The following is a 9450-nucleotide window of genomic DNA, read 5'->3' on the forward strand; positions in this document are numbered from 1 at the left end:
GGGAAATTACAGGTCTGTGTAAAAGAGTGAGAAAAGTAGAAGAATGAGTGTTTGTTATCTCCTGGGAGTAACATGTTACTCTAAGGAGTGTACAGGTCAGCTTCTAAGTTATACTATATTCTGTGGCACAAGTCATTTCTTCACCTTTCATGTATTTTAGATCTCATTTTGAAAGGGAAAGTAAAAAAGAGTGAAGGTTACTTTGAAGACCTTTACATAATATCCTGCAAAAAATAAGTTTCTTAGTTATAGAGATAATTTAGAATACATGCATAAAGATGTTTAACCTTTCAGGCATGCATAATGCATAGTCCTAACTTTTTGTGAACAAAGACTTCACAGGCATCTAAAATTGGGGTTTCCTACCCTTGCTGGCCTCTTGCAGGTATCATGCTAGCCACTGATTTTACTTGCTCTTCTTTCCCTCCAGGCTGAAGCCAATCGTCATCAAATTTTCCAATTCTACCATTCACAGTTTGAATGAGAAATTCTGCATTCAGCTTTTAAATTTGCATTTTAAAAGTGCAGTTTGAACTTCAGAATTAAACTTTTGACTGATTTGTCTTCCTTGTTTGGCAGGCTTCCTTTGTGAAATGTCAGAAGCTGCCTACTGACAAACACTAAGCAGCACTGAATGTTATTGTTAAATGCTGTTGGATTTTTTTAAAAAATAATGCTTCTGTGGTGTGAATTTTGGGTTTGACCTGGCACCAATAGGCAATAGTGCAGCTGAACAGTGCCCTGCATGTCTGAAGTGTATCTGTAAATATGCTACCAAATTTCCTGCAATGTAGAAGTGATCCATAGTAGAAGGAAATAATTTTGTGAAGGAAGAATGTTTGAAATCACTGTTGAGGGTCAGCTGTCAGTATTGTCAGGTTTGAGACACAATTGCATGCCAGTGGTACAATGCAAGCCTGGTTCTGTCGTGCTTAAGGGTGATGCAAACTGCTTCAAGTGGCACCATAAGAGGTACAAGGGGCAGATGAAGTCAAGAAGGGGTTTCTGAATAGTGCGGCAAGATTTTTTAAAATGTTGGCCTAGGCAGGTGAGAGGTGCCTTTTCTACTCCATTTCAGGCAGCAAAATGACTTGGGTCAGACTCCTCAACTCTGACAGTGTTCTTTTATCATTTCTATGATGTATCTTAGGCACACTGAAATTATCTAAAACTGCATCAGAGACCCAGCCAAAAACATGAAAGACTTTAAAAACCTTACATTTAATGCAATACCAAAACAAATCTGTAATACACACTTACTCATAACCTCAGTGGGGCTTACTTCTGACATGTATATGATTCCACTATAGAAAGTGTGTGTGTGTCCAAAGCAGCTGCTACTATGATTTTAAGGACAGAGACCTTAAAAAGCCATTGCAAAATATTGTCTTCTTAGCTCACTTAATGTCATTTCAAATCAAGCAGCGAGGGGACCAGGTGTACCACATCTTAGGCTGTTCTGGATCTTGGGCATCACAACTGAGAAAACTCTAAGCAGGTTCATAAAGGTGAAGGCAGTTCTTCAGATTTTATGGTGCCAGATACGTAGTGCAAAACTTTAAATGTCAAAAACATCAGCTGAAATTGAACTGAGAGCAGCAACTTGATAGCAGCAAAGCTGGTGGGTGAGTGGTGCAGTCTCGTCTTGGCATGCAGCACAAGTCAGAACCACAGCAGCTGCATTTGTACTGAGTAGAAGGTACCAGGACAGCCCCTTGTTAAGTACATTACAGTTATCTGAAAGTAAACCTAGGTCTTTATATACTGAGTCAGGCTATTCGAATCATTAAAAACCTGACCTTTGGATGAGGAAGTAAGTTGGGTGTGTTTTTATACGACTGACCATTGTGTCAGTGAGTCTTCTCAATATGTGGCACATTGATGCCGACAAAGACAAATAATGTGCTCACCAACATTTACCATTGGGGCATAAATCTAATGGATATTAAATTAGCTTTTTAGCTTACTCTCAACACTGAATTTTGAAGCCATTTAAATTCATTTCCTTTGCCAGGAAATGTTTCAGCATTATAGTTATGTACATTTTAAACAGCTGAGAAATGTGGCTATGTGTCCCCCCCCCCTCCGTGTCTTCTATGGCACCCCCCCTTTTTTGGGATATTGATTGGAAAGTGGGTAATAAAGAGAAGCTGGGCATGTTATCATGTATTCTCTCAAAGCTCTCATGTCAGTCATTGAAATAACAGTGTGAAATGGATGCAGGGCTCACACCAGCTGCTTGACATCTAGGCAGGTGCTGGAGCCTTAGGAAATGTCACACTATCAGATGCCACCTCTGAGCATGTGACTAGCAGAAAAGCAGCCAGCCACGGCTATCACCCCCGGCCATAGCTAACACCTCAGGCCACTTCATCTCTTCTGCTTGAAACAATTGCTGAGCTGTCAGTTTAATAAATGAGTAGCCACTTTGTTGTGATCAGCATTGTCAGGGTTTATTTCAAAAAGTGATTCTGATTCCTTCTCACAGCCTCGCCTAGCCAAAGTCAATTGGTACGATTTCAAGGTGAATTTATTCATACTTTATAAAGGTTCTGCTCACAAATATATCGAGACAGTTGAATAAATTAAAATAAATAGACTTGGAGTTACATATTCCTTCCAGTAATTGAAATAGTTTCCCCCCAATATATTTGTAGCAATAATGCTACTTTTTATGAAAACTGGGCTATCTACAGAGAGGAAAGCAGAGAATTACCATTTTGATAACATATTTCGAAAATGCAATTGGGAATAATTTGATGAAGAGGGCAGTTGAATGATGTCCTTGCCTTTCACTTTGTCTATGCTAAAGACAGTGAAAAGGAGCTTTATGACAAACTAATAATGTAGAATTAGCATCATTAGTGGCTTGTATCCAATTGGTACCTCTCTGCTAATGGAAAGTTTCCGTCAGTGGAGGTCTCTATTAGTGTAATCCAGCCTTTCTCAACCTGTGGGTCCCCAGATGTTGTCGGACTACAACTCCCATCACCTCTAGCTAGCAAGGCCAGAGCTCAGGGATGATGGGAGTTGTAGTCCAACAACATCTGGGGACCCACAGGTTGAGAACTGCTGGAATCGGAAGGGAGGGGCTTTTTTCTTACAATTTCCTTTTCCCCTACAGCCTCTTACACTACTCTTACGGGTCTTCTGAAACTATAGAGCAGGCATAGGCAAACTCAGCCCTCCAGATGTTCTGGGACTACAACTCCCACCATCCCTAGCTAACAGGACCAGTGGTCAGGGATGATGGGAGTTGTAGTCCCAAAACATCCGGAGGGTCAGGTTTGCCTATGCCTGCTCTAGAGCAGACGGGGGGCAGGCATCGGCAAAAGGGAGAGGAAATTGCTGCAGATTGACCCCCTGATGGATGAGTCAGTGGAAGGGCACCAAATAAATGCAACCCACTGTACACAGAAGCAGTCTTATTGGTTTTTCTATCAGAAAGTGCTGCCAAATGCACATAACGAATAGTCACTTTGGTAGCCCAACCCAAGCAAACAAAAAGCTGGGTGCCATGGGTATGAAGACAAAATAAATACGATTTATCATTATTATTTGAATAATATACATGGTTGAGAGTACATACACTTTGATTTAAGATGGCATCTAGAAGCTAGACTGGCTGAAGAGTAGAGTATATTGTTACAGAACAGTAACAATGTTTACCAGGGAACCCGTCGGGGAAATGTATATCTGTTTCTTAATTGATTGTAACTGATCCCACAGTCCCAAGCTAGACTTTTACAGTGGTACCTCAGGTTACAAATACCTCGGGTTAGAAACACTTCAGGTTACAGACTCCACTAACCCAGAAGTAGTACCTCGGGTTAAGAACTTTACCTCAGGATGAGAACAGAAATTGTGTGGCGGCAGCGGGAAGCCCCATTAGCTAAAGTGGTACCTCAGGTTAACAACGGTTTCATGTTAAGAATGGACCTCCGGAACAAATTAAGTTCTTAACCCGAGATACCATTATATTGTTCTCAACTGGTGATGGTGCACCTGGAGTTAGCACGTTTGAAATGGAAAAAATATGTTCAACAACACTGTAAAGTAGGTTAGCCTGAGGGATAGTTACAGCGTGAACTCTGTGGCAAACAACCTAATCTTATGCATGCATCCCATAATTCAGTGTGCATGGGGATGCAGTTTAAGGGAGTCCTGCTTACCCCCAATTTCTTTGAGAGCCCCACAGGTCCCAACAATAACAGGAGGAGGAGGAGGCCTTTGGCTGGCACACCAGTTAGTCCACAGAGTCATTTTATGCTAGGCACTTCTCTCCCACTCTCAGATATTTTGCAAAACTGAAACCCACACATTTCTGGCACGGACTTCATCTTTCAAAGAATTTTTGCACAATATTCCAGCATTAAAATGCCAAAGTTTTCCAAGTAGTGTGCATTTTTTCCCCTTCTTTGGACAGCTGGATATTTTCTTCTTCTGGTAACCTGTAAACGTTCCTGAGGTGAGACGATTTACCGCTTGCCATACTAAGCGAAGAATTAGTATCCAGAGTCATGTTTTGAACTAATGACCTGTAGGCAGACACTGTGCTATGAGATACCAAGCCTTTACAGAGAGAAAGAGGGAGGGAGGGATAAAAGAAAAGAGCTGAACTCACAAAACCTGGTGATCCGATTTAAATGGCCCGATCCTGAGACCTAAAGCATCAAATAAATACTTAAGCAGAAGATGCAGGTGACTACCGGTAGGTAACATCATAATTAATCATTTATATAATTTATGATGTTACATTGGTATTCTGAGCTGGGGCTGTCGGAGAAATTTGGCCAAAGGCAAGTGAGTTTAGAGGTTCCTTAATTTTGAAAAATTATGAGAAAAGACACAAAACAAAAAGAATATATAAATAAGAGAAGCATTTTTTACAGAAGGTTTTGGCAGGCTCTAGGTGTATTATATTGCAATGATATGCCCACTCAGCTGGGAGTAAGCTCTACTGAACATTGTGGCATTTACTACCAAGTAAGCTTGCGGAGGATTGCAGTATCTGAGAACTTGGCAGATCATAGAATCATAGAATTGTAGAGTTGGAATGAACCATTAAGGGTCATCTAGTCCAAACCCCTGCAATGCAGGAATCTTTCCACCTGAATGGCACTTGAACCCATGACCATGAGATTAAGAGTCTCATGCTCTACCGACTGAGCTGTCATAGCAATCTGAGCATTCATTCTGATTTGCTTGCACAAAAATTGTTGTTGTTGTTTAGTCGTTTAGTCGTGTCCGACTCTTCGTGACCCCATGGACCAGAGCACGCCAGGCACTCCTGTCTTCCACTGCCTCCCGCAGTTTGGTCAGACTCCTGTTTGTAGCTTCGAGAACATTGTCCAACCATCTCGTCCTCTGTCGTCCCCTTCTCCTTGTGCCCTCCATCTTTCCCAACATCAGGGTCTTTTCCAGGGCGTCTTCTCTTCTCATGAGGTGGCCAAAGTATTGGAGCCTCAGCTTCACGATCTGAAATACATGGAATTTAGATTATATCTGGCCTTTATTGAACATTTGTTTTGATTTGTTTGCAGGATAGTTATATGGCAATAAGCATTTGCCCTGCATTCATCTTGTTAATCATTTCTTTATCCCACATTTTTCAATGTACTTCACCACTTTCCAAACCACAAAAAGGAACCCAATTCTTTTTTTTTTAAGTGGGTTTGTTGTGCTAGGTGACAGGGTGTTTTTATCTGCTTTAATTGTGCAAACATAAATTTACAGTATGTCCTTGAAACCATCCTGCATAATACTGAAAGTTCTGGAGGCATTCTGATACAAAACACAGAAATCTGAACGGCTCCTACACTGATATCTTTGGACATAAAGTTTAATTCCAAAGTCATTTCTTTCTTTCTTTCTTTCTTTCTTTCTTTCTTTCTTTCTTTCTTTCTTTCTTTCTTTTGATGTAGTGTGTGTACCTCCTTGACAGTAGAATTTTCAAAAGGAGGGTACAGTTTTAGATTTAACTGAAAACTGTGCTGCCGAGATAAGAGAAAAATACATGTTTGACTCTGGGAGATTCATCTTCCTCCCCAATCACGATTAGTAGGTGGCAGACAATATAGCATCAAACTGTATGCAAAGATAACCAAAGTTTGAAATATGAATCTTTTGCAGAGTGAAAGATGGAAGATGACAGTTGTAATCTCTTCAGATTCATAATTTACTGAATTTTAGGGAGGCCCAAAGTGATTGATAGTCTCTAGGCAGAGTTTAGTGATTTGAAAAGCATTTTATTGCATTACGCAAATGTGAAATTTAAAAGTTTTAGCCCTCCCTTATCTGGAACATTCTGCTGTAGTTCTGGAGAATGTGTCGACTTGTGAAAAATTAAAGATCAGGCAAATAAAGATGCTAAACTAAATCCTGCTGTAGTGTATCACTTTGTAATTGTTGCTTGTATAGTAGGTTATACTAGGTAAATTACATAACCCTCAGGAGAACCATGAATTAGTCTTACTCTCTGTAAAATTGGATAAGGAAAGGTGGGGTTGAACACATTTATTAACACCTGATCCCATGTGATAATGGCACAATTAACTTGTGGCCTTTGTAATATTTGCATATCATAAAACACAAGCTGTAGTGGAACTTTATGTGGTGAAGCATTGCTGTTAATTATTTCTATGCTTACATCAAACCAAGGACAAAGGTCTACTGGGTTGTCTCTGACAATTGTGCAACTGTGAAGACAACAATTTGATTTTGTTAGGATTGTCTTAGACTTTTTTGCCCTTGGCTACTTTATTTTGCCCCACTATGTATTTAATAATTAAATGTTTGATCACACACTGTTTTTATCTTAGAGAGTCCACCCCCCCTTTTTTTTACTTTCTGCCTCCTATTGCGTCTGTCCTGAGATTTAAGAACATAATATATGGAGGGAAAACACATTTTCTGTAACTCTGGAAAATGTGATTCCTCTGATTCTCTGTCTAAAGCATATTACCCACAGAGGCATAGCTCTGTTCTTCAGCACCCAGGGCAACGGGACACCTGGCACCCCCACAAAAAATCCTTAGGAAGTGTAGTTTGTTAAGGGTGTTGGAAAATGTAGGTCTGTTGGGGGTAAACTGTTATGTACTGAAGTTCTCACCCTGGGCCAGCAAGGGGATACTGTAGATAGTTTTCACTCAGGTCCAAATATGCAAATAAGGGATTGAAAGTGACGTTCAGTGATTGGATAGTTATAGAAAATGGTTACTGTTGCGTTATAGTGGAACTCTATATAAGCAGGCTGGCTGAACCCTTCAGTTCAGTTCTGTTCTGTTCTGGCCTGTGAATAAACAAGAGCTGTTTGAAGAATCGCTGTGTCGTCTGATATGTTCGCCCACAACTTAACATAAACGACAGCACCCATGATTATTTGCAGAGAATATGTTTCAAATGTGCAGGAGTAAAAGGATGAAATTGGGGGTGGCATACAGTTCTTTCCAGTTGTTTCTGTGGAGCAATGATTGGGCAGCAGAAGCACACACATGCAGAAGGGGGAGGGGAGAAATAACAACATTTCCCAGTGACGTCCGTCATTGTGCCATACCACGCCCACTGGTGGGAATGAAATTTAGCAGGGCATGCTGGTATATCAGTTGAAAAGCCCACAGTTCCATAACACAACAGGTACAGCAGCGTGCATGAAACGTTAAAGATGGCAGACAAGCGCTAGCAACATAATCAGGAAAACTAACGCCAGATTCCCCATGTCTGAATCAAATCGTGTAATTAAAATAAATAATAAATAGACGCAATTTGGCCTCTAGGTGCAGCTTTGGCCTCTAGGTGCATGGAATCCCCCCATACCCTGCACAGGGATGAATTCAGCTTACGCTGAGGTGAGGAAAAAGATGGAGAAAATATAGCATATGCACATGGGTATATGGTAATTGGGGGTTGGGTAATTACATGTGCTTGGAAGCCGCAGCATGAAATCTCTAACTCTATCCAAGTTTCTAGCCCATTTTTCTATTAGAATTCTACTGTCTCTTGAGAGTTAATGCAAACTTTATTTCTGACGCTGTGTTCCATTTTATTTTAATCTGCTATCTGTAAAAGAATTAGAGAATTAGAGAAACCTTATCAAACCAGACGTGAGGAGAAAGAAATGGAAGGTGGACTATTAGTAACGGGAAAAAAGAGAAATCCAACCATTTTTATATAATAGTCTGAACAATCAGATAAATTAATTTTTAAAAACTATTCGAAGGAAAAATTAAATAGATGGATCCCCTCATCCATGACCATTAGGCGTTTCATGTCCACAGAGGGGTGTCAGGCCTGACACATTATTAAAAGAATCAGATTAAAATTCAAATAAATTTAGGTAATAAAAGGGAAGGGAAAAATAAATTCCGTAATATAATTGCTTGTTACAGTTTTCGGCCTTTTGCCTACCAGCTGCTATGCTCTGTTAAACTGTACTTTATGAAAGGCCATCACATAATAACTTTTTTGGGATTGCAACAAGGTTTTTCTGTGTATTGGAACTCAAGTACAAGCTTTTGTAATTAACTGTTGGAATACATATCCAAGGTAAATCCATTTTATAGGTTTTACAGTAGTAAACTCTTGTGCTTTTGAGTTCCTGCTTTGATTTATCATGTATATATGGAAAAATATATATGAAATGAGCAAAGGAAAGAGACTTAGAATGTATAATGGGGCAGACTTTGTCTGTGTTATGTTCCCTGGTGATTAAAGCTATATATGAAGTTTCTTTAAGCCCCAAGGCTGTACACAATATGGACCAGTCTGGGCCTTAGAACCTCCAGAGTGGACAGGGTTGACAAGAACAAACTCACAGAGGACAAGGCTATCAAAGGCTAGTAGACAAAATGACTATGTTCTACCTCTGTTGTCAAACATATCATGCCTCTGAATACCAGTTGCTGGAAATCACAGGTGGGCAGAGTGCAGTTGTCCTCATGTATCATTCCAAGCTACCTTCAGGCATCCAGATGGCCACTGTGAGAGTGGGATGCTGGACTAGTTGGGTTATTGGCTTGATCCAACAGGCTTGTCTTATGGTCTGTGGTACAGGTAGAACTAGTCAGCTTGACTCTGCCATATGCCTCACCCAATTGCAGCTGCATGAGTAATACAATAAATCTATTGTAGTCAACCAACCAGTAACGCAAAATTCAAAATCACAATTGCCAGGAATAGCAAATTAAGATCTGTCTATCATAAAAGGTTTGAGATAGATAATAGCATTTCCCAAATTACTCCATAATAAAGGTATTAGGCAACTCACTCCAGGGGCAACTTCTATCTTGAAAAACAACTCCAGTAAATCTGCCATCTAAAAGCTTTGTGGGTAAAACATTAAACCAGGCTGCTGAAATAGCTATCCTATATTTAGGTATCATTTACAAATTTAAATATGGCACACATGTTCTAAGACAGACCAAGACAAACCCTGTGACCACTGGGTGACAA

This window comes from Podarcis gaigeae (assembly GCF_964106915.1).
Source record: "Podarcis gaigeae genome assembly, chromosome: 2".
Classification (NCBI taxonomy): Eukaryota; Metazoa; Chordata; class Lepidosauria; order Squamata; family Lacertidae; genus Podarcis; species Podarcis gaigeae.